We start from the raw sequence: 26,366 nt of genomic DNA, 5'->3' as shown, positions 1-26,366 counted from the left end.
TGATTGCTTGTCTCCTAGACTGCAGTGAATTACCATTGCAGTCTATGGGAGGTTTGTTATGTTCTTATGGAGAACAGAGAGCTCAAGGCTGCCACAGCAACTGAATGTCTCCCTCGATCTTGGCGCAATTGACCACGGCATCTGAGGAGTTAAATGTCTGCGATCTGTTTAAAACAGCAAAAACCTAGCTGCAATGGTGCCCTTTCCGCTTCTAAGTAGTGTTGGACGCGAATATTTGAATCACGAATATTAATCTCAAATATCGGCACTTCGAGAATTCACGAATATTTAGAATATAGTGATATATATTCGTAATTTAGAATATTCTAGTTTCTTACTATTCTAGTAAGGGGCTTCATCATCATCAGGAGAAGAGGGTGGCAGCTTGCCCATGAGCTAGCGGCGGAGCCAGCAAGGTGGTAGCATGGATGGGAGTCAGCAGGGTGGCAGCAGTGGGAGGTCGGGAGCCAAACATGCCCGGAGTAGATCACCTGCTTCGCAGCAGCCTACCTGCCCGGGAAGTAGTGGTGCAGGGGTTCACGGAAGCAGTGGCGATAGCAATCAGTCAGTGTGGACTGTTGGGGGCAAATCACCTACTCAGCGGTGTGGCAGTTTTTTTTCAAAGCACCAGAGTAGGTGAACGTGGCCATACGGTATGTCGCATGTGTGGGCAGAAGGTGAAGCGTGGCCAGGGTGCCAATGTTGCCACTACGGCCCTGCGTCAACATATGCAATGTCACCATACAGTGACCTGGGAGAACCATGGCTCCGATGTGGTGGTCCAGCCTGCCGCAGCAACCGTTGCATCACCCAGTGGCACGCACCCAGTTTCAGCCAGTGAAGGCTCCACCAGCTCAGCCAAAGAGAGCTGTCTGTCAATCCTATCTTCTGCTGGTCCAGATGCTCCTGCTCCTATTCCTCGTCACTCATTCTACCAGCAATCGATCACCGAAGCGAATGCCAAGAGACAACAGTATGCATGCACGCATCCAGCGGCGCAGAAACTAAACGTGCTCCTGTCCAAGTTGCTGGTGCTGCAGTCCCTCCCTTTCCAAGATGTGGACTCTACTCCTTTCAGAGAACTGATGGCTTATACCGAGCCGAGGTGGAGAGTCCCAAGCCGAAAAAAGGCAGTACCAGCCCTGCACACACATGTAGAACAGAAGGTGGGCCAGTCCTTGAGCCTGTCGGTGTCTGCCAAAGTGCACAGCAGCGCCGATGTGTGGAGCTGTAACTACAGTCAGGGACAATACATGTCCTTTACGGCCCACTGGGTAAATGTGGTTCCTGCACAGCCACACCAGCAACTTGGACAGGTCACGCCGCTTCCTCCTCCACATGGTCATGCTGTTGTTCCTGGGACAATGTCCACCTCTGCCTCCTCATCCTCCACCATGTCCTCAGCCTCCACTGCAGGGACAAATCACAGTGCCTCTCCAGCATACCACATGTGCAGGGCTCGGCGGTGTCACTCTGTTCTGCACCTGGCTTGCCTTGGCAAACGGAGTCACACAGGGGAGCAACTGGTCCGAGTGATGCATTAAGAAATCGAATCCTGGATTTCTCCCCGACAACTCAAAATCGAAACTATGGTCACCAACAATGGGAAGAACATTGTGTTGGCGCTGCATCAAGGAAGGCTGAGCCATGCCCCCTGCATGGCACACGTGTTCAATCTGGTTGTCCAGAGGTTTCTGAAGTCTTCCACCCATCTGCAAGACATCCTAAAAATGGCCAGGAAACTTTGCTTGCACTTCAGCCACTTGTATACTGCAAAGAACACCCTCCTCGTGTTGCAGCAGCAGAACGGCATCCCCCAACATAGGCTGATCTGCAACATTTCCACCTGTTGGAATTCCACCCTCAATATGTTGGACCGACTATACAAACAGAGAAAAGCCATCAACAATTTCTTGATGATGCAAGTGGATAGGAGTACTCCCCTGTGTAACTTCGATGTCAGCCACTGGCAGCTCATGGTTGACACCTGCCGTTTGCTCATGCCCTTTGAGGAAGCCACGTTATTTGTCAGTCGCAAGGACTACAAGATAAATGTCGTCATTCTACTGCTTCATGTCCTGGAACAGATGCTGGTAACTATGGCTGGTCAGGGGACAGGAGACGTGGCGCCTTGATCTGGAAGAGGAGGAGGGGGCCAGAGGACATTGGAACACAGGCAATGTGTAGCCAAGTGGGTGGTTTTTCTACTCAGCTGACAGGAGAGGAGGAGTAGGAAAAGCCAGAAGAGCTACAGGTTGATAAGGAAGACGAGACAGAGGACCTGGACACATTGTGGCAGTATGCAGTGGAGATGTGCCATTTGCACAAATGGCCCACTGCATGCTCACTTGCTATTGTACTGACAGCCGAATTGTCACCATTCGGCAGAGGGATGACTTCTGGCTCTCCACCTTGTTGGACCCTTGCTACTGGTCCAGAATGGGGGTCTTTTTACACCCACCGAGAGGGAGGACAAACTAAACTACTACAGAGACATCCTGTGTAGTTAGTTGGCCGCTGCCTTTCGGCCCCATCGTCCATCCTATCGCAGGTCTGACCAGGGGGGCCCTCTGTGCTCATGTTCCACTGCCATGGCTGCTGGGGAGGGGTGGGGTGGCAGGAGCAGTACCAGCTCCATCAGCAGAAGCCTGAGTCTAGAGTCGCTGATAAGTAGCTTTATTGACCCACATAGTGAAGAAACTACTCAGCAGCAGCAGCAGCTAGACCTGGAGCAGGACCTGAACCAGCTGGTGGTGGCATACTTGGACAGCACCCTGCCAACCCACATTGAAGATCCGCTGGACTACTGTGTAGCCAAATTGGATTTGTGGCCGCAACTAGCAGAGTTTGCCCTGGAAAAGCTGTCCTGCCCGGCCAGTAGTGTGGCATCAGAGTGGTTGTTTAGTTCGGTGGAGGCCACAGTTACAGCAAGGAGAACTCACCTGTACACCCAAAATGTGGAGAGACTGGCCTTTGTCAAGATGAATCAGGCGTGGATCAGCCCGGATTTCCAACCACCAATTCCTGATGCATCAGACTAGATCATCCATGGTGCCACACCAGCATTTTCATATGAGAGAACTTTTTCTTCTGACTACCTGCCTCAGCGACTACTTTGATGTTGCAACCCGCCTGATGCCACACATCTGATGCCAAGAGCTCCTTATTTCACCCACCTTCGCCAGTGGGTACTGGTATTGACACCCACCGCCCCACTCTGTTACCGGGTCACTTTCAGGTCTCCTGATGCAGCTGCTGCTGCCATCTCTAAGCTATGTCACCTTGCCACTCTGTGGTCACCTCCTGCTGCTGCCATCTCCACACTATGTCACCTTGCCACTCTATGGTATCCTCCTGATGCTGCTGCTGCTGCCATCTCCGCACTATGTCAACTTGCCCCTCTGTGGTCTCCTCATGCTTCTGCTACCATCTACACACTATGTCAACTTGCCACTCTCTGGTCTCCTCATGCTGCTGCTGCTACTGCCATCTCCAAACTATGTCACCTTGCCATTCTATGGTCTCCTCCTGCTGCTGCCATCTCCACAATATGTCACTTTGTCACTCTGTGGTATCCTCATGCTGCTGCCGCCATATCCACACTATGTCACCTTGCCCCTCTGTGGGATCCTGCTGCTGTTGCTGCTATCACCACACTATGTCACCTTGCCACTCTATGGTATCCTCCTGATGCTGATGCTGCTATTGCCATCTCCATACTATGTCAACTTGCCACTCTGTCGGATCCTGCTGCTGCTGCCATCACCACACTATTTCACCTTGCCACTCTGTGGGATCCTGCTGTTGCCATCTGGACACTATATCACTATGCCACTCTGTGGTCTCCTCCTGCTGCTGTCATATCCACACTATGTCACCTTGCCACTCGCTGGCCTCATCATACTGCTGCCATCTACAGACACTGTCATTGTGCCACTCGGTGGCCTTCTCATGATGCTGCTGATGCATCCGCCACCTACAGACTCTGTCATTGTGCCACTCAGTGGCCTCCTCATACTGCTGCCACATCACCACTATGTCATAGGTCTACTCTGTGGTCTCCTCATGCTGTTCCCACCCTCCCCACTTCATGACTGGGCCACTATTTTGCCTTTCGGCCTGGTGACATCAACACAAACTTACTGCTGACATCCTCTCCACTCTGTCGGAGGGCCTCTACTTGTATAAGCATTTAATAGAACAGGTTCTGTAGACATCTATGTGGAATCAGCTGACAAGGGTGTAAAAAGAGCTTCTTCTTTAGAAGTTAATACTTGAGTTATTTGGTAGGTTTTGGCCCAGTGACTGCCCAAATAAGTGAAGTGTGCAGTGATTCTAAGAGATGATTCATAAGTTACAAACACATTCTGCCTTTGTTTCACTATAGGCAGTTGTCTACCAGAGCTATAACTATTAGACACAGCTGCAGCAGAAAGGACCTGTGAGCGGTGATAGGGAGAGGGCTATAGCAGAAAGAACACATCCCTGAACTATGATAGGGAGAGAGCTACATCAGAAAGGACAAATCTCTGAGCTTTTGTATAGAGAAGGCAGCAGCAGAAAAGACATACCCTTGAGCTGTGAGAGGAAGAGAGCTGCAGTAGAAAGGAAACACCCCCTGTGTAGCTGGCTTTAAATAAATCTAGTAGAGAAATTTGAGCAATAAATGGAAGGATCTCTGGATCTATGTGAGGTAAACAGCTCTAGCCTAGAGTTGAGCGAACACCTGGATGTTCGGGTTCGAGAAGTTCGGCCGAAATTCCCGGAAATGTTCGTGTTCGGGATCCGAACCCGACCCGAACTTCGTCCTGAACCCAAACCCCATTGAAGTCAATGGGGACCCAAACTTTTGGGCACTAAAAAGGCTGTAAAAAAGCCCAGGAAAGAGCTAGAGGGCTGCAAAAGGCAGCAACATGTAGGTAAATCCCCTGCAAACAAATGTGGATAGGGAAATGAATTAAAATAAAAATTTAAAAAATAAAAATGAACCAATATCAATTGGACAGAGGTCCCATAGCAGAGAATCTGGCTTCACGTCAGCAGAGAATCAGTCTCTTCATGCCATAGCTAAGAATCTGGCTTCATGTCAGCAGAGAATCAGTCTCTTCATGCTATAGCAGAGAATCTGGCTTCATGTCACCCACCACTGGAACAGGCCACTGTCACATATTTATGCCCCGGCACCCAGACAGAGGAGAGAGGTCCCGTAACAGAGAATCTGGCCTTATGTCAGCACAGAATCTGTCTTCATGTCATAGCAGAGAATCAGGCTTCACGTCACCCACCACTGGAACAGGCCACTGTCACACATTTAGGCCCAGGCACCCAGGCAGAGGAGAGAGGTCCCGTAACAGAGAATCTGGTCTTATGTCAGCACAGAATCTGTCTTCATGTCATAGCAGAGAATCAGGCTTCACGTCACCCACCACTGGAACAGGCCACTGTCACACATTTAGGCCCAGGCACCCAGGCAGAGGAGAGAGGTCCCGTAACAGAGAATCTGGCCTTATGTCAGCACAGAATCTGTCTTCATGTCATAGCAGAGAATCAGGCTTCACGTCACCCACCACTGGAACAGGCCACTGTCACACATTTAGGCCCAGGCACCCAGGCAGAGGAGAGAGGTCCCGTAACAGAGAATCTGGCCTTATGTCAGCACAGAATCTGTCTTCATGTCATAGCAGAGCATCAGGCTTCACGTCACCCACCACTGGAACAGGCCACTGTCACATATTTAGGCCCAGGCACCCAGGCAAAGGAGAGAGGTCCCGTAACAGAGAATCTGGCCTTATGTCAGCACAGAATCTGTCTTCATGTCATAGCAGAGAATCAGGCTTCACGTCACCCACCACTGGAACAGGCCACTGTCACATATTTAGGCCCAGGCACCCAGGCAGAGGAGAGAGGTCCCGTAACAGAGAATCTGGCCTTATGTCAGCACAGAATCTGTCTTCATGTCATAGCAGAGAATCAGGCTTCACGTCACCCACCACTGGAACAGGCCACTGTCACACATTTAGGCCAGGCACCCAGGCAGAGGAGAGAGGTCCCATAACAGAGAATCTGGCCTTATGTCAGCACAGAATCTGTCTTCATGTCATAGCAGAGAATCAGGCTTCACGTCACCCACCACTGGAACAGGCCACTGTCACACATTTAGGCCCAGGCACCCAGGCAGAGGAGAGAGGTCCCGTAACAGAGAATCTGGCCTTATATCAGCACAGAATCTGTCTTCATGTCATAGCAGAGAATCAGGCTTCACGTCACCCACCACTGGAACAGGCCACTGTCACACATTTAGGCCCAGGCACCCAGGCAGAGGAGAGAGGTCCCGTAACAGAGAATCTGGCCTTATATCAGCACAGAATCTGTCTTCATGTCATAGCAGAGAATCAGGCTTCACGTCACCCACCACTGGAACAGGCCACTGTCACACATTTAGGCCCAGGCACCCAGGCAGAGGAGAGAGGTCCCGTAACAGAGAATCTGGCCTTATGTCAGCGCAGAATCAGTCTTCATGTCATAGCAGAGAATCAGGCTTCACGTCACCCACCACTGGAACAGGCCACTGTCACACATTTAGGCCCAGGCACCCAGGCGCAGAGGAGAGAGGTCCCGTAACAGAGAATCTGGCTTCATGTCAGCACAGAATCTGTCTTCATGTCATAGCAGAGAATCAGGCTTCACGTCACCCACCACTGGAACAGGCCACTGTCACACATTTAGGCCCAGGCACCCAGGCAGAGGAGAGAGGTCCCGTAACAGAGAATCTGGCCTTATGTCAGCACAGAATCTGTCTTCATGTCATAGCAGAGAATCAGGCTTCACGTCACCCACCACTGGAACAGGCCACTGTCACATATTGAGGCCCAGGCACCCAGGCAGAGGAGAGAGGTCCCGTAACAGAGAATCTGGCCTTATGTCAGCACAGAATCTGTCTTCATGTCATAGCAGAGAATCAGGCTTCACGTCACCCACCACTGGAACAGGCCACTGTCACACATTTAGGCCCCAGCACCCAGACAGAGGAGAGGTTCATTCTACTTTGGGTTGCCCCGCAATATAATGGTAAAATGAAATTAAAAATAGTATTGAATGAGGAAGTGCCCTGGAGTAGAATAATATATTGTTAAGGGGAGGTAGTTAATATCTAATCTGCATAAGGGATGGACAGGTCCTGTGGGATCCATGCCTGGTTCATTTTTATGAACGTCAGCTTGTCCACATTGGCTGTAGACAGGCGGCTGCGTTTGTCTGTAATGACGCCCCCTGCCGTGCTGAATACACGTTTAGACAAAACGCTGGCCGCCGGGCAGGCCAGCACCTCCAAGGCATAAAAGGCTAGCTCTGGCCACGTGGACATTTTGGAGACCCAGAAGTTGAATGGGCCGAACCATCAGTCAGTACGTGGAGGGGTGTGCACAGGTACTGTTCCACCATGTTAGTGAAATGTTGCCTCCTGCTAACACGTTCCGTATCAGGTGGTGGTAGAGTTAGCTGTGGCGTGGTGACAAAACTTTTCCACATCTCTGCCATGCTAACCCTGCCCTCAGAGAAGCTGGCCGTGACACAGCTGCATTGGCGACCTCTTGCTCCTCCTCTGCCTTCGCCTTGGGCTTCCACTGGTTCCCCTGTGACATTTGGGAATGCTCTCAGTAGCGCGTCTACCAACGTGCGCTTGTACTCGCGCATCTTCCTATCACGCTCCAGTGTAGGAAGTAAGTTGGGCACATTGTCTTTGTACCGGGGATCCAGCAGGGTGGCAACCCAGTAGTCCTCACACGTTAAAATGTGGGCAACTCTGCTGTCGTTGCGCAGGCACTGCAGCATGTAGTCGCTCATGTGTGCCAGGCTGCCCAGAGGTAAGGACAAGCTGTCCTCTGTGGGAGGCGTATCGTCATCGTCCTGTGTTTCCCCCCAGCCACGCATTAGTGATGGGCCCGAGCTGCTTTGGGTGCCACCCCGCTGTGAACATGCTTCATCCTCATCCTCCTCCACCTCCTCCTCATCCTTGTCCTCCTCGTCCTCCAGTAGTGGGCCCTGTCTGGCCACATTTGTACCTAGCCTCTGGTTTTGCAAAAAACCTCCCTCTGAGTCACTTCGAAGATACTGGCCTGAAAGTGCTAAAAATGACCCCTCTTCCTCCTCTTCCTCCTGGGCCACCTCCTCTTCCATCATCGCCCTAAGTGTTTTCTCAAGGAGACATAGAAGTGGTATTGTAACGCTGATAACGGCGTCATCGCCACTGGCCATGTTGGTGGAGTACTCGAAACAACGCAACAGGGCACACAGGTCTCGCATGGAGGCCCAGTCATTGGTGGTGAAGTGTGTCTGATCCGCAGTGCGACTGACCCGTGCGTGCTGCAGCAGAAACTCCACTATGGCCTGCTGCTGCTTGCACAGTCTGTCCAGCATATGCAAGGTGGAGTTCCACCTGGTGGGTACGTCGCATATGAGGCGGTGAGTGGGAAGGCCGAAGTTACTCTGTAGCGCAGACAGGTGAGCAGCGGCATGGTGTGAACGCCGGAAGCGCGAACAGACGGCCCGCACTTTATGCAGAAGCTCTGACATGTCGGGGTAGTTGCGAATGAACTTCTGCATCACAAAATTCAGCACATGCGCCAGGCAAGGGATGTGCGTCAAACCGGCTAGTCCCAGAGCTGCAACGAGATTTCGCCCATTATCGCACACCACCAGGCCGGGCTTGAGGCTCACCGGCAGCAACCACTCGTCGGTCTGTTGTTCTATACCCCGCCACAACTCCTGTGCGGTGTGGGGCCTGTCCCCCAAACATATGAGTTTCAGAATGGCCTGCTGACGTTTACCCAGGGCTGTGCTGAAGTTGGTGGTGAAGGTGTGTGGCTGACTGGATGAGCAGCTGGAAGAAGAGGAGGAGGAAGCTGAGTAGGAGGAGGAGGAGACAGGAGGCAAAGAATGTTGCCCTGCGATCCTTGGCGGCGGAAGGACGTGCGCCAAACAGCTCTCCGCCTGGGGCCCAGCCGCCACTACATTTACCCAGTGTGCAGTTAGGGAGATATAGCGTCCCTGGCCGTGCTTACTGGTCCACGTATCTGTGGTTAGGTGGACCTTGCCACAGATGGCGTTGCGCAGTGCACACTTGATTTTATCGGACACTTGTTTCTGCAGGGAAGGCACGGCTCTCTTGGAGAAGTAGTGGCGACTGGGAACAACATTCTGTGGGACAGCAAGTGACATGAGCTGTTTGAAGCTGTGTGTGTCCACCAGCCTAAATGACAGCATTTCATAGGCTAGTAGTTTAGAAATGCTGGCATTCAGGGCCAGGGATCGAGGGTGGCTAGGTGGGAATTTACGCTTTCTCTCAAATGTTTGTGAGATGGAGAGCTGAACGCTGCCGTGTGACATGGTTGAGATGCTTGGTGACGCAGGTGGTGGTGTTGGTGGTACATCCCATGTTTGCTGGGCGGCAGGTGCCAATGTTCCTCCAGAGGCGGAGGAAGAGGCCGAGGCGGCGGCAGCAGCAGAAGAGGCCGAGGCAGCAGCAGCAGAAGAGGTAGCAGGGGGAGCCTGAGTGACTTCTTTGTTTTTAAGGTGTTTACTCCACTGCAGTTCATGCTTTGCATGCAGGTGCCTGGTCATGCAGGTTGTGCTAAGGTTCAGAACGTTAATGCCTCGCATCAGGCTCTGATGGCACAGCGTGCAAACCACTCGGGTCTTGTCGTCAGCACATTGTTTGAAGAAGTGCCATGCCAGGGAACTCCTTGAAGCTGCCTTTGGGGTGCTCGGTCCCAGATGGCGGCGGTCATTAGCAGGCGGAGTCTCTTGGCGGCGGGTGTTCTGATTTTGCCCACTGCTCCCTCTTTTGCTACGCTGTTGGCTCGGTCTCACCACTGCCTCTTCCTCCGAACTGTGAAAGTCAGTGGCATGACCTTCATTCCATGTGGGGTCTAGGACCTCATCGTCCCCTGCATCGTCTTCCACCCAGTCTTGATCCCTGACCTCCTGTTCAGTCTGCACACTGCAGAAAGACGCAGTAGTTGGCACCTGTGTTTCGTCATCATCAGAGACGTGCTGAGGTGGTATTCCCATGTCCTCATCAGCAGGAAAAATAAGTGGTTGTGCGTTAGTGCATTCTATCTCTTCCACCCCTGGGGAAGGGCTAGGTGGATGCCCTTGGGAAACCCTGGCAGCAAAGTCTTCAAACAGCATAAGAGACTGCTGCATAACTTGAGGCTCAGACAGTTTCCCTGATATGCATGGGGGTGATGTGACAGACCGATGGGCTTGGTTTTCATGCGCCATCTGTGCGCTTTCTGCAGAAGACTGGGTGGGAGATAATGTGAACGTGCTGGATCCACTGTCGGCCACCCAATTGACTAATGCCTGCACCTGCTCAGGCCTTACCATCCTTAGAACGGCATTGGGCCCCACCAAATATCGCTGTAAATTCTGCTGGCTACTGGGACCTGAGGTAGTTGGTTCACTAGGACGTGTGGCTGTGGCAGAACGGCCACGTCCTCTCCCAGCACCAGAGGGTCCACTAACACCACCACGACCATGTCCACGTCCGCGTCCCTTATTAGATGTTTTCCTCATTGTTCCCGTTCACCACAATTTTGAGAATGGCAAATTTGGGAATGGTTTTTCAACCCAGAAAAAAAAGTGTGCTTTTACGGTCACTACAAATAACTTGACCAGCTAAAACAGTAGAGATTTGGTTAAATAGAGATGTGAGGCCTGTTTTTTTTTTGCGCTGTGTGACAGGTATAGGTTTAATCACAGAATCAGATTTCTATCAGCACGCTAGCGTGTTTCTTAGGTTTTTCTGAATGACACTATCACTAGCTTCAATGTAAGATATTCTTTTTGGGATAGATTTCAAGTAGGCCTCAAATACCAGAAACTAGTTATTTTGAGAATGGCAAATTTGGGAATGGTTTTTCAACCCAGAAAAAAAAGTGTGCTTTTACGGTCACTACAAATAACTTGACCAGCTAAAACAGTAGAGATTTGGTTCTTAGGTTTTTCTGAATGACACTATCACTAGCTTCAATGTAAGATATTCTTTTTGGGATAGATTTCAAGTAGGCCTCAAATACCAGAAACTAGTTATTTTGAGAATGGCAAATTTGGGAATGGTTTTTCAACCCAGAAAAAAAAGTGTTCTTTTACGGTCACTACAAATAACTTGACCAGCTAAAACAGTAGAGATTTGGTTAAATAGAGATGTGAGGCCTGTTTTTTTTTTGCGCTGTGTGACAGGTATAGGTTTAATCACAGAATCAGATTTCTATCAGCACGCTAGCGTGTGTCTTAGGTTTTTCTGAATGACACTATCACTAGCTTCAATGTAAGATATTCTTTTTGGGATAGATTTCAAGAAGGCCTCAAATACCAGAAACTAGTTATTTTGAGAATGGCAAATTTGGGAATGGTTTTTCAACCCAGAAAAAAAAGTGTGCTTTTACGGTCACTACAAATAACTTGACCAGCTAAAACAGTACAGATTTGGTTGAATAGAAATGTCAGGTCTATTTTTTAGGCGCTGGGTGACAGGCTCAACTTGCCCCTGATGTAATATATGGCCAAAAAATAACCACACTGTTGATGGTTAAATGCACTTGGGTGACACAGGCTCAGCCTGCACCAGATGTAGTATATGGCCAAAAAATAATCAGACTTTCGATGGTTAAATGCACTTCGGTGACACAGGCTCAGCCTGCAGCTGATGTAGTATATGGCCAAAAAATAACCAGACTGTTGATGGTTAAATGCACTTCTGTGACACAGGCTCAGCCTGCAGCTGATGTAGGATATAGCACAAAATAACCACACTATCGATGGTTAAATACACTTGGTGATAGCTTGTGCTGGCGCACCACAAGTCACAAAATGGCCGCCGATCACCCCAGAAAAAAAGTGATCTAAAAACGCTCTGGGCAGCCTCAAAAAAGTGAGCAAGTCAATAATAGCACTTCAATGATCCACAGATGCAGATCGATCACAGAATGAAGTCTTTTGGAGGAGTTAATCTGCCTAATCTCGCCCTAACGTCGCAGCTGCAACTTCTCCCTATACTGATCATAGCAGAGTGACGTGCGGCGCTACGTGACTCCAGCTTAAATAGAGGCTGGGTCACATGCTGCACTGGCCAATCACAGCCATGCCAATAGTAGGCAAGGCTGTGATGGCCTCTTGGGGCAAGTAGTATGACGCTTGTTGATTGGCTGCTTTGCAGCCTTTCAAAAAGCGCCAAGAAAGCGCCGAACACCGAACCCGGACTTTTACGAAAATGTTCGGGTTCGGGTCCGTGTCACGGACACCCCAAAATTCGGTACGAACCCGAACTATACAGTTCGGGTTCGCTCATCCCTACTCTAGCCTACACATTATGCAGAAGGTCTACACTCTGACTAATGGGTCCCAAGTAACACATGATATATATATATATATATATATATATATATATATATAAAATTGCTGATCAGATTTATAAATGTAAACTTACAGGAATACACAAGCTTTTACATTGAAAGTGGGGATTATACAGTATGTGGTACATGACTATAAAATGATGCTAGCAGGCCTTATCTACCACTGAACCAGAAATCTGTAGATCATTACTCCAGTTACTCTGCTTTCTTCAGGCTGGCAGCTCAGGGAGCGTGTCCTTTCTCAGAGTGCAGGTCCATTCTCAGGGTTTCTGCTTCCACTATCCCTGTAACTGTCACAGCCTCTAACAGGAGATATGGCTGGTGGCAATTGAAGGATGGAATTTAGCACATGTAACCATGGATGTGGACATTGCTATACAGATTAAACACCAAGGGGCTTTACTATAATGATTTAAAGAGAGCATCTCCCAAGTAGAGCATTTTTCTAGCAAGGTAAATTACAAAAGTAACTTTTTTAATGCTGTGTTATATTGAAATAACATTTTATGGTGGTGAGACATCTTTAAAAGTTTACACCTCCTTGCTAATCCAACATAAAGTTCGCTAAATATTATGAAGAATTAGCTTTGGCTAGAGACGATATAAATTTACAGCACGGTAACATACAGCTGGTCATATATTTAGGAACATGAACATAGCTGTGTTAATTAGAGGCATAGTAGCACAAGATAATCTGATCAATCTGCCAAACTTTCAAGATGACAGCCTTCCAAAAACTAATCAGCGAAAGGCATATGGCTCTCTTGGTTAAAGATGTGTGAGCCAAGAATCGAGCTGGAAACAATATTCTAATGTTTTAGAATGAATTGCTACAAAAGTCCCCCTGAGCATCGCACAATAATCCCATCATCACTTCCAGCCATATATTCTTCCTCCTCTTCTTAAATATGTTTTATACAGTATGTGAGCGTGGGCTATAAACAAGTAAATAAAAGAGAAATAATGTAGAAGCCATTGTGAGATTCACAGACCGGGCACAATCTATGTTTCATGTTTTATCTTTCATTCCCGTAAACAGAATCCCAAGCAGAAAGAATGTATCTTTGTTTCAGTACTTAACTATTACCCAGGCAGGAGGTGAACCTGAACCGAGAGCTGAAATGTTCTTTCATGCTGTTCCAATCCTTTGAGCGATTCAACTTGTGCCATTAATTGAGCACCTCCATCCTCTACCTGCATGGAAATGACACTAAACCTCTCCCTACTATTTAATGGCTTAGCTTACAACTGTGATCGTTCTCAATTTCACACTTCTTTCAACCTGCCGGTGGTAATTTTATAGTACGTGGTTATATCCATTGTTGTCCCCCATCAATCTTACAATTTAAGCTAAATTGAGCAATGAAAATTTCATATTGCATCCCTAACTGTGCACCAGACTGGAACAGCCCATACAAATTCCCAGTAATTAAAAAAGTTTTTCTGGGAAATACTGGCAGTAAGGACTGAATTAAATGCTTGGAACGGCAAACCAGATGGGAATCAAAATCAGGCGAATCTCATAGATTCATCTGCAGGCAATTCCGTTCTTAAACCAACAATACTTCAAGAAAATAAAATCAATTGTTACATTTCAATGATAGAGCACATGCAAGCAATATTACAAAGGTTCTCTAATTAGGTCGTAAATGTACATGATGTTCCCTGATCAAGCAAGAATGCATATTTTCTTCAGCCAAAAAGTATCTATGTATATTAGTGTGATCAATGAAATGATTTTTTTTACAGATGGCTTATGTTTATTGAAACAAATTATTAAGTCTGACATAGAGACTGACTGACGCTACAGATTCCTTTGGCCTTTCTCTCCCCAGCCATGTGTTAGATTTAACTATTTCATCATGAGGGGAAAATCTAGTTTGCTGAGTCTGAGTCTGTGTTGGCGTGATTTACAACAAATGTATCAAACATCTCAAGGTGTGTGATAAATTTGGCACAAAGCCGTAATTGCCAATACACCTCTTCTTACAGTAGTCACTAAGGGGACTAGTCTAAGCGGCCTACTAGTCTCAGTGCTGCACAGCTCTCTGTGCAGGGGAGACCAGGAGTTCAGGTCCCATATGACATCCAGGCTTCTGCTTTAACAGACTAAATTGCTGATTCAGATCATTTTACCCATTAGATGCCGCTGCCAATAGCAACTGCGGCATCTAAGTGGTTTAGAGAGAGGGGATATCTGCATCACAGGATGCTGAATTATAAGTATGGCAGCTGGGAGCCTAATGAAGGCCTCCAAGTCTGCTTGCAATGTCTGCCTATCAGTTTGTGCCACAGGCATAGCCTAATGGTTCCTGTCAGTATCATACTGACAATATATGGTAGACTGTAGTAGATAAGTACTATATGAGAACTGGGTGAGTTGTAAAAATCAGAGTTAAATACAGTTTTATTAAATACACATAGAAAGAAAAATGAAAAAGTTATGGGTCTTGGGATGAGGAGATGCAAAACCATTTTCTTTGTTGTTCAAAAAAAGTAAAACCGTAATTGTATTGACCTAGAGAATAAAGTTATCATGTTATTTATGCTGAAAAATAAATGTAGCAAAATATACAGTTAGATCCAGGATCCAGAAATATTTGGACAATGACACGAGTTTTTACATTTTAGCTTTTTACCAAAACATATTCAAGATAGTTATACTGTATAATCCATATGGGCTTAAAGTGCAGACTCTTAGCTTTAGTTTGAGGGTATTCACATCCTTATTGGAGGAAGGATTTAGGAATTTCAGTTCTTTAATAGTGATGGCCTTGCGGTTCGCACGGCGGTCGTTTCGCAGCAAACTTTGCTTGTTCGCGATTCGCCGAACATGCGAACATATGGAGATATTCGCGCCCGCCTTATTCTTTTACATTGTGAAGAACTTTGACCCATGACACATCCATCAGGTGGTACAGGACAGCCAATTGAGACGTTTCAGCACATGGACATAGTAAGCCCCTAAATAAACCTGATCCAGCCGCCATTTTACATTCAGTGTTTTGCCAGTGTAGGGAGAGGTTGCTGTGTGGAGCAGGGACAGGCTGTTAGGGATACCAAACACTAGCTAATAGGGCCACAAAAGTTATTTTAAGGACTGGTATAGGTGTGCTATCAATAGGTGTAACCTGGAAGTCAGGGGCCTAGGGGCTAGGGGCTTACCAGGGCCATTTTTATATAGGGTAAAGTTCCGGATGGGGTCGCTCTTATCAGGGTGGGTGGTCTGTGTCTAGGCTATCAGGGCCAGAATAGCACTCCTCTGTAGGGCAATATCAGGGACAGTTCTTTGCCCAGGGATAGATGTTTTTTGCTTTCCCTCCAGGATTCATGGATGTGCATTGGAACCCCCCGGATTGTGGTAGGACATATGGTTTCTGATTTGGTGCCGCCGAGCACCTGATTTAGTGCCGCTGAGCACTTGTTATTGCCTACTACATCTATGCTTTTCGCTTAACTTTAATAATTTAATTTATTTTCATTTTGAGGAATATCTTTTTCCATTCATACGTCCGCAAAATGGGTCCGCATCCGTTCCGCAATTTTGCGGAACGGGTGCAGCCCCATTCATTTTCAATAGGGCCGGAATGTGCTGTCCACAACTGCATTTGCGGATCCGCATCCGCATTTTCGGATCTGCACTTCCGCATCCGTGCTTCCGTTTCCACAAAAAAATAGAACATGTCCTATTCTTGTCCGCAATTGCAGACAAGATTAGGCATTTTCTATTATAGCGCCGGCGATGTGCGGTCCGCAAATTGCGGAATGCACATTGCCGGTGTCCGTGTTTTGCGGATCCGCAAAACACTTACGGACGTGTGAATGGACCCTCATAGTAACATTATTAAAGGTTACGTTTTATCTTTATGTATATTCTAATGGATTGCAGGTATATAGAGGGACAAGCGTTATTGGAGCAAATAATTTCTACGGGTGTGATATACCAGTAGACCTCCAAAAAAACTGATTGAAGCGGGGTGTTATATACCAATATACTTTCTTTATAGTGCATTTGGGTACTGTACAGTGCATTTGCGCATGCGCATCCGCGAAAATTATATTGCCAATATTTCGCATTGAAAAAAATTATGAATGGAGATCGCAAATTCGAATAATACATCTGGTATGTCACTGTCCATGTTGTAGGACTATTTGTGCACTTCTAGTAATTATTTCTTGGCTGCAAATATGAGCTGAAGGTTTTTCAGGTTCGCCTGCCATTAAAATTAATGGGACCCGCTGCGAACTTGCGGTTCACGAACATTTGATTGCGTTCGCGCAATCGCATTCGCGAACCATCCCGGCAGATGTTCGTCCATCACTATTCTTTAATATGATGCTGTCTCTTTTTAATGGGACCAAAGGTAATTGGAAAATTTCTCAAAAGCTATTTAATGGGCTGCATGGGCTATTCCCTCATTAATCCATCATCAATTACCGTATTTTTCACCACATAAGACGCACTTTTCCCCCATAAAATGGGGGGAAACGCAAGTGCGTTTTATGGGGTGAATACAGGGCAAAGATATATAAAATGTGCGGCGCGTTGATTATGCTCTGTACATCGCAGGCTGCGCTGCATAGGAACAGCAGCCTGCGATGTACCAGACAGTTACCTGAAGAGGGAGAGCCCAGCATCCGCAGCGTGGGCTTGCTGATGAGGACCGGCCGCGGCTTGCTCTAAGTGGTAGGGTGTAGCAGGGCGGAGGGGCGGAGCAGGATTTCCTGCCACACATGCCTGCTCCGCCTTTAAGTCTTCACGCTGCCTGCTCCTATGCACAAGGTATGAGGGTTGATGAGAGGCTGGGGCTGATGAAAGGCTAGGGGACTTAGAAGAGGCTAGGTGGCTGATGAGGCTAGGGGGCTGATAAGAGGCTGGGGGCTGATGAGAAGCTAGGGGGCTGATGAGAGGCTGGGGGCTGATGAGAGGCATGGGTCTGATAAGAGGTTATGGGGCTGATGATAGGAGGCATGGGGCTGATCTGAGGTCTGAATGGGGGTCTCATTTATATTGGGGCTCTTGTCTGAGGTCTGATTGGGGGTCGTACACTTTGGGGTCTGAGCTCTGATTGGGGGTCTGATCTGAGGATTTATTGAGGTCTTATTAACATTAGAGGTCTGATGGGGCTGTCAGCTGAGGTCTGATTAATATTGGGGGTCTGATCGCTGGTCTGACCTTAGGTCTAATGAAAACATTTTTTTTCTTATTGTCTTCCTCTAAAATGTAGGTGCGTCTTATGGGCTGGTGTGTCTTATAGGGCGAAAAATACGGTAAGCAGGTTAAAGGTCTGGAAATGATTTCAGGTGTAGCATTTGCATTTAAAAGCTGTTGCTGTGAACCCACAACATGCGGTTAATGGAGCTCTCAGTGAAAGATAAACAGACCATCATTAGGCTGAAACAAAGAGAAAAATTCCATCAGAGAGATAGCGGAAATGTTAGGAGTGGCCAAATCAACAGTTGGGTACAATCTGGTAAAATACAGGTGAGTTCGGGAATTTAAAAAGGCTTAGACATCCATGGAAGACAACAGTGGTGGATGATCGCAGAATCTTTTCCATGGGGAAGAAAAACTCCTTCACAACAGCCACCCCAGAGACACTCTCCAGAAAGTAGATGTATCAGTATCTAGGTCTACCATAAAGATCAGACTTTATGAGAGCAAATACAAAGGGCTCACAACAAGGTACAAACCATTAATCAGCCTCAAAAATAGGAAGGCCAGCCCAGTTCTAGAACAGCATTCTTTGGACAGATGAAACTAAGATCAACCTGTACCAGATTGACGGGAAGAAGAAAGTATGAACAAGGTTTGGAACGGCCCATGATCTAAAGCATATCACATGCTCTGTAAAACATGGTGGAGGTGGTGTGATGGCATTGGTATGCATGGCTTCCAATGGCACTAGGTCACTAGTGTTTCTTGATGACATGACTGAAGACAGATGCAGCCAATTGAATTCTGAAGTGTACAGGAATGTACTTTCTGCTCAGATTCAACCAAATGCAGGACGCAAATGATGCCAGCATAGAGCCTGATTGGTCTGGCATCCTAGCTCCCTGAAAGGTCGAGTAGCCCCACTGTCAGCAGGGCGTCACGGCCTATTGTGTGCGCTGTGACACTGTTGCTACACTTGCGGTTGCCCGCGGCAACGTGTTGCTGTGTGAGCATGCGGTGGCAGTGTCTCGGCCTTCTGATTGCCGTGACATGTTTGCCATGCATGTTGCAGCTCTCTATGCTTGTGTGTTCACTTTCCCTTTAAGTTGCTTCCTTCCCTTGTCTGGTGTTGGAAGGGTTAACTCCCTTCCTAGTGTTTTTTAACACTGGGTTTATGTGTGTGTGGGTGTGGCTGCTTGGGCTATTTAGCCTTTGCTGGATGCCTGAAGCTCGGGGGTACTCCAGCCATGGTGTATGCTGGAGCTATCCTCCTGGTCTTCATATTCCATCTGTCCAGTGAGGGCCACCCTTGTGGTCATAGATGATGTTCTTATGGTGTCTCATGTTTTTTTGCAGCTATGGGTGTCCTGGGTTCCTGTGTGGTTTGTGGTGTGTGCTGTGTCCTTTTAATGTTGGTGTGGACACCAGCACTTGTGCACGGGTTCCAGTCAGTGTGTTACTGGTTTCACTTACCTGCCATCTCCTTATAGCTGTATGTGTTCCCCTCTCCTTGCAGCCTGGCCTCAGATAGAGACTCCTGTTCCTCCATTACTGGGATGAACAGGTCGTCTCTCCCCTGCTCCTAAGTGAGGGATTACGAGGGCGACTTAGGGTCTATAGGAATCCTGAGTATGAGTCATCCTACCATCGGGGTCCGCTCATACAGTGAGGAGTCAGGGAGAGGATTAGCGACGCGGTAGGAAGTGACCTGCTCCCTTATTACTCCTTTTGGACAGGCTGATCCCCCTTTACCCTCTGACACCGCTCGGTGGGGGGTTTCCCCCACTCCCCGCCGTGACACAGGGTTAGTTAACGAGCATAGACGGGTAAGTGCATGACAGAGGTGTTCCATTCCATGTACTTTTTCACAATCTGCAACTACAGAGTGTTAGACTCCGACTGATTTCATATCCTATAGATAGGTCAATGTGTTAGTCCTTGAGTTCCCTTTAATACTCTTAAAGGAAAAAGATTAGATCTTTAAAGCTGAATCATAAAAAGGAAATGCATTAGAAGTGCCCTGAACAGCTGCCGTAAAAATAATATACAATGGTTGTTAAGGGGTTTAGAGGTTTTATCAAGAGACTATGGACCCCTCTACTGCAATTGAACTCAGAAATTTGCAAAAAGTTTTCATTAAAAAAAAGTCACACTCTTTTCATGTCTACAGCTCTAATGTGGATCTATGCATCACCATGGCTACAGGCCACAAAAGAAATCTGCCTAGTCAAATCCCCTGTTTCCTGTCCCATTGCTTCTTCCTTGCTTCCTAATATTTGATAAATTAGCAAAAAATGCATAATAAATGGACAACAGTATGACTGTACTTCATTAGCCTGAGTGGCAAAGACCTATGAATGTTCTCAGATCTTAAAATCTATGTCACTATATATGTAATATTTTATTAACAACCAAATGATCTTTTATACAAATGGGATGTAGAAAAGAAAGCTTTATCTTAGTCCACATCCTCTGCGTTTAAGCTATGTGAAAAGAAGTAAACCACATCAACCTTTTTTCCTACTGAAATGTTAATCTATGATTCCTTCCAACTAAAGTATTGAATGGAAAATCCATTAGCCTTGTGGTTTATCAGAAAAAAAAAAGAATTTAGTTATAAAGACATCATGGCAATTAATGTCCAAAGTGAATATTTTGCCTCTGTATTGCGGTTGACTTTTAGAGGCTGATTTTATAGAGGAAAAACTGGATAAGCTCAATTCACAGTAAGTAATCAAAATAAAATATGTCTGCTGCTCTTACATAATTCAAAGTGAACCATCTCTTAGGCCTCTTTCACACGGGCGTGGTGGGAAAAGATGCGGATGCGTTGCGGGAACATGCGCAATTTTTCCCCACAAGTGCAAAGCGTTTTAATGCATTTTGCACGCCCGTGAGAAAAATGGGCATTTTTGGTACCCAGACCCGAACCCGGACTTCTTCACAAAAGTTCGGGTTTGGGTTCAATATTCAGTAAATTTTATTATTTTCCCTTATAACATAGTTATAAGGGAAAATAATAGCATTCTTTAATACAGAATACTTAGTAGAAGGCCAATTGAGGGTTAAAAAAAATAAAATTATTAACTCACCTCCTCCAATTGATCGCGTAGCTGCCGGTCTCCTGTTCTTTCTTCAGGACCTGTCAAAAGACCTGTGGTGACATCACTGTGCTCATCACATGGTCCATCACCATGGTGATGGATCATGTGATGTATCATGTGATGAGCACAGTGATGTCACCACAGGTCTTTTGACAGGTCCTGAAGAAAGAACAGGAGACCGGCAGCTACGCGATCAATTGGAGGAGGCGAGTTAATTTAATTAAAAAATTTTTAACCCTCAATTGACCTTCTACTAAGCATTCTGTTTTAAAGAATGCTATTATTTTCCCTTATAACCATGTTATAAGGGAAAATAATACAGTGAATAGACTTTCATCCTAGCAACCATGCGTGAAAATCACACCGCATCCGCACTTGCTTGCGATTTTCACGCAGCCCCATTCACTTCTATGGGGCCTGCGTTGCGTGAAAAACGCACAATATAGAGCTTACTGCGATTTTCACGCAACGCACAAGTGATGCGTGAAAATCACCGCTCATGTGCACAGCCCCATAGAAATGAATTTGTCTGGATTCAGTGCGGGTGCAATGCATTCACCTCCCGCATTGCACCCGCACGGAAAACTCGCCCGTGTGAAAGGGGCCTTAACCTTTCTATCTACATGTGAATTACTTGTACCTAAACCAAATATTTGCATTTAGAGAATATTGACAATTCTCTTAATTGATTTTTAACATCTCCTTGCTGGGGATCTGGTATTAAGAGTACTGCAGGAAAGTATGTAAAGTCTGTTCATAGAAAAGTTCATAGACACAGTCATTAGTGTTGATCGCGAATATTCTAATCGCAAATTTTTACCATGAATATCAGCACTTTGAGAATTCACGAAGATGTAGAATATAGTGCTATATATTCTTAATCGCGAATATTCTAGATTTGTACATCAGTAACCTCTCTTCTTGCTTGTGGGCCAATGAGAAGGCTGCAATGTCTTTGTCTGAGCTTAGCAACATCCCTAGCAACCAATAGGAAAGTTGCCTACCCCTTTACTATATAAGAAACTCCCCAGCAGCCATTTTCTGCTGAGAGAGAGAGCAGTGACATTACTGTGCTCTGTGCTTTCATCTTGATCCTATTCCTTATCAAATTACATTAGATAGTTAGTTTATATATATATGTAATACAGATAGTTAGTGGGAGATAGTCAGTGTAGGTTAGATAGTGATATAGTGTAGCTGATAGGTTCCAGTGCAGGGTATTAGGTAGTGTGATAGGAATTACTGTTTCTCTGCTGTCCATACATACATGCTACAGACATAGTGCTGTGATGTCATACCAATACTTAGTGCACCAATCAGTAATATCTAATCAGATCTGATAAAATGTGAAGTTGCATGTATTGAGCTAAAAATATGCGCTTCATTAGTGCCAATTTGCGCAATCACAAAAATAATGATTGCAGATCACGAATTCTAGAATTCGCTAATTTATTGCAAATATCGCAAAAACAGTCATATCCGCACTGAATAGATCATTAATCGACCACCCATAACCTCCAGTCACAATTTATAGTAGTTTATTACCATTTCTACCTTGTCTTTTACAAGTTATATAGTGCACAATGAGTGTTACGCAGTCAATGGTAGAAGCAGCGACACATGATTGTCAACGGTTCTCTAGCCATAACAGATCTGCTGGGTCTTAGCACTCTGTGATCAGCTCTGCCTGTGTAAAATTCTCTACAGGTAGTGGTTTACAGTAGAAAAGTACCAAAAAAAAGAAAAGTGCAGATATCCCCCAGAGGGAATATATATGCATTCGGAAAGTCTTCACACCCTTCCACTTTTTTCTAATTTTGCTATGCTGAGGCTTTTTGCTCAAATATAAAAAAAAAAAAAACGTTTTCCCCCATCATTCTACGCCTACTACCCCACAATAAGAAAGTAAAGAAAGATTTTTGGAATTTTTTACAAATTTATTAGAAAGTAAGAATTAAAATTTTATATGAACATATGTATTCAGACTCTTTGCTATGATACATGGAATTTAGCTATAGGGCCATCACATTTCTCTTGATCATCTTTGAGATGTCTCCACCTTGATTTGAGTCTACCTGTGGTAACATCAGTTGAGTGGGCATGATTTATAAAGACATACCACTGTCTAAATAAGGTCTCACTGCTGACAATACATTTCAGAGCAAACATCAAGCCCTGAGGAGGAAAGAACTGCCTGTACAGCCCAGAGACAGGATTGTGTGGAGGCACAGATCTGGAGAAGGGTACAAAAACATTTCTGCTGCACTGAAAGTTCCCAAGAGCACAGTGGCCTCCATTGATTCTTAAAGAGGAACTTTAGCTACTCCTGACATGCCTCTTTTAACAGCTTTATGCATTCCCTATGTAATAACAATTCTGGAACATCTATTCTTATGACTCTATGATGTGTAATGCCTATATTATTTCTACTAGAAGTTATAAATGGATTGCTATCAGTCTGCAGTAAGGGTACAGAGGGGTGTTAACAAGTTGGGGGGGGGGGGGGGGGGTGTACCTGCACAGTTTCACTGTATCCAGCCAGCGCTGCCATTGTCAGACTGTGCAGGTACACCCCCCCCCAACTGGTTACCACCCCTCTGTACCATTACAACAGACTGCTAGCAATTCATTCATAACTTCTAGTATAAATAATAAAGAAATGGCACAACATAGAGGCATAAGAAAAGCTGCTCCAGAATTGTTATTACATGGGGAATGCATGAAGCTATTAAATAAATCATCATGGGGGTCTGGTCTGAATGGAGAAGATGAGGAAAGAGAAAGTCTACATCAGAAGAGACATCACTGGATGTAATGGGTATGTTCAGCAGCGGTGCATTCTTCTGTAAATTTGAAAGTGTGGAATGTAATTTTAAAAGTAATAGCCATCTATCATGGGTCCAAATGAGGTGTCTGTCACTGTGAAAGGAAGGTTAGTGTCGCATGCTGTCTTATTCTTTCTGTCAAATCTGAAGGAACTGCTGACAAAGGCTTGGCACAGAGCCTATGACGGCGGTGTGAGAATAGCTTTATTTAAACATTTATTACTGTTCGCTTCCTTTAGGTTACTCGGTTCAAATTTGTCACTAGGGGGTACTTGGCATGTGTTAGTAACAAGTACTAGATATTGCAAAACAATATTCATTGCACAAAGTATAAGAGAATATGCACTACTGTGTAGGACACTCAAGTCCTCTCCACTTATCTAGGCACTTAATGAGCAGCTTGCTTCACTGATGATGATAGGAATAACAGGACCTCATGACATTTCTGTCCTCATAGCCAGATAGTTCTCTGCATTCTAGGTGACAACTCTTCAGAAATCATCACGTGAATTTTTTTCCTCTATAATGTACTTTGCAGATAGTCTGCATTGTTGACTGGTGACATCATAAAAGTTGTAGTATTTACACCAATGTTAAGTTTCACAGTGGGTCACATATCAGTTTCAGTCAGGATTTTTCTGAACTCAAAAGAGGGACTCCTGCATAACAGAATCGAGGACGGATCCGTTCTGCTGCCCATAGACTTCTATTATGACGGAATGCAAAATGGAATGCCTCTAAAGATGTCCCTTTTGCATTCTGTCTTAAGTATTGTTATTTTCCAAAATAACCAAGTTATAACTGAAAAAAGTGAAGTTCCCGAACCCGAACTTTGACCTGAAGTTCGGCTGAACCCGGCGAACCTGAACATCCATGGGTTCGCTCATCCCTAATTACGATATAACACTTGTGTAGTTTTCTTGCGTTTTAATACTGAAAAAAAAATCGTAAAAAATTTTCTTTTCATGGCCATATTATGACCCCTATAACTTTTTTGTAGTTATGTGTACAGAGCTGTATGAGTGATACAATTTTAAGTGTGTGACACCTTTTTAAAAGTTTTATTACATTTTTTTGGGGAGGTCAAGTGACAAAAAATGATGAATTGACCATTTCTTCTTCCGTTCGCCGTATGGGATAAATATTGTTATATTTTGATAGTACGGTTGTTTTCGTATGCAGCTAGAGATGAGCGAATGAAAGTTGACGAAGAGGAATTCGATCCGAATTTTAGAAAAATTTGATTCGCACAGAATCCGAATTTCCTCAAGCTTCGTGGTAACGAATCGCATTTTTTCCTAAAATGGCTGCTGCACATGTTAGGACATGGAGCAAAGAACTCTGGGAACGAGGGATCACCCACAATGCCATGCATGCAGCCAATCAGCAGCCAGCCAGCCCCAGTGATGTCACAGCCCTATAAATACCCTCGGCCAATTTTGGATTCTGCCATTTTCCAGTGTGCTTAGTGCAGGGAGAGATATCAGCAGGCGCTAGGGACAGTGCTAGAAAAGACTTCATTGTGCTGAAAAAACTATTTACAAGTTCAGGGAAAGATTAGTCAAGGTGTAGGCAAAGGATAGGGAGGCATTATCTACACTATAAAAGGAGAACAGGGTGCAATAGAAGCGATTCTATTACACCTTGCTGCACTTACTGGGGATCCAAATTGCCTTTAGGTTGTTTGCACTATATGATACATCACTAATTCCAGCAAACCTTGCTTATAATTGGGGTGCAAGTTCTGTGATACAGCCATTTATGGGGTATATTAATAGGAAAGATACGTACGTCCTATTAGCCTTTATGCATTGATTTTACATTGTTTTACTTTTTTGGGGGTTTATTATTAGGAAAAAAAACTAAAAATACATGTCATAATTGCTGTTCAGTGGTGAAGTTACATTGTACTACAGCCATTTACGTGGTGTATTAATACGATAGATACGTACTTCCTATTAGCCATCCTGCATTGATTTTACATTGTTTAACTTTTTTTGGGGGTGTATTAATAGAACAAAATATATATATGTCATAAGTGCCGTTCAGTGGCTAAGTTACATTGTACTACAGCCGTTTATGGGGTGTATTAATAGGAAAGATACTTACGTCCTATTAGCTATTCTGCTTTGATTTGACATTGTAAAATTTTTGGGGGGTGTATTAATAGGGAAAAAAAAGGAAAAAATATATGTCATAATTGCCATTCAGCGGTGAAGTTACATTGTACTACAGCCATTTATGGGGTGTATTAAAAGGATAGATAAGTACGTCCTATTAGCAGTTCTACATTGATTTTACATTATTTTACGTTTTTTTTGCGGGGTGTATTAATAGGAGAAAAATAAATATATATATATATATACCGGTACATATGTCATAAGTACCGTTCGGCGGTGAAGTTACATTGTACTACAGCCATTTACGTGGTAGAAAAATAAAATATACGTACGTCCCATCACCCGTTCTGTGGTGAATTGTGATTGTTATATATTTTTTTTGTGGTGTAGAAATAGGAAAAAAAATATATATATATATGTCATAATTGGCATTCGGCGGTGAAGTTACATTGTACTACTGCCATTTACGGGGTTTAGAAAAGGAAAATATACGTACAGTACGTCCCATCCCCCGTTCTGCGGTGAATTGTGATTGTTATATTTTTTTTTTGTGGTGTGGAAATAGGAAAAAAAGGAGAAAATATATGTCATAATTGGCATTTAGCGGTGAAGTTACATTGTACTACAGACATTTACGTGGTGTAGAAAAAGAATATATATGTACGTCCCATCACCCGTTCTGCAGTGAATTGTGATTGTTATATTTCTGTTTTTGGGGTGTAGAAATAGGAAAAAGAATACGTCTT

At 45.3% G+C, this 26,366-nt stretch overlaps 1 long non-coding RNA gene across 1 annotated transcript; it reads right to left on the bottom strand.

Annotated features, from left to right (window-relative positions):
• Nucleotides 1-212: 212 nt before the first annotated feature.
• Nucleotides 213-21,613, bottom strand: LOC120991497. Its single transcript, XR_005776690.1, has 4 exons — nucleotides 21,580-21,613; nucleotides 18,666-18,670; nucleotides 3,083-3,087; nucleotides 213-333 (listed from the first exon to the last, which is right to left on the bottom strand). It is a non-coding gene; the product is annotated as an uncharacterized LOC120991497 (long non-coding RNA).
• Nucleotides 21,614-26,366: the final 4,753 nt, after the last annotated feature.

Source organism: Bufo bufo, chromosome 2 (genome assembly GCF_905171765.1).
Source record: "Bufo bufo chromosome 2, aBufBuf1.1, whole genome shotgun sequence".
Lineage (NCBI taxonomy): Eukaryota > Metazoa > Chordata > Amphibia > Anura > Bufonidae > Bufo > Bufo bufo.
The sequence above is the reverse complement of the archived record's forward strand: the minus strand, read 5'-3'. Positions and strand labels throughout refer to the sequence as shown.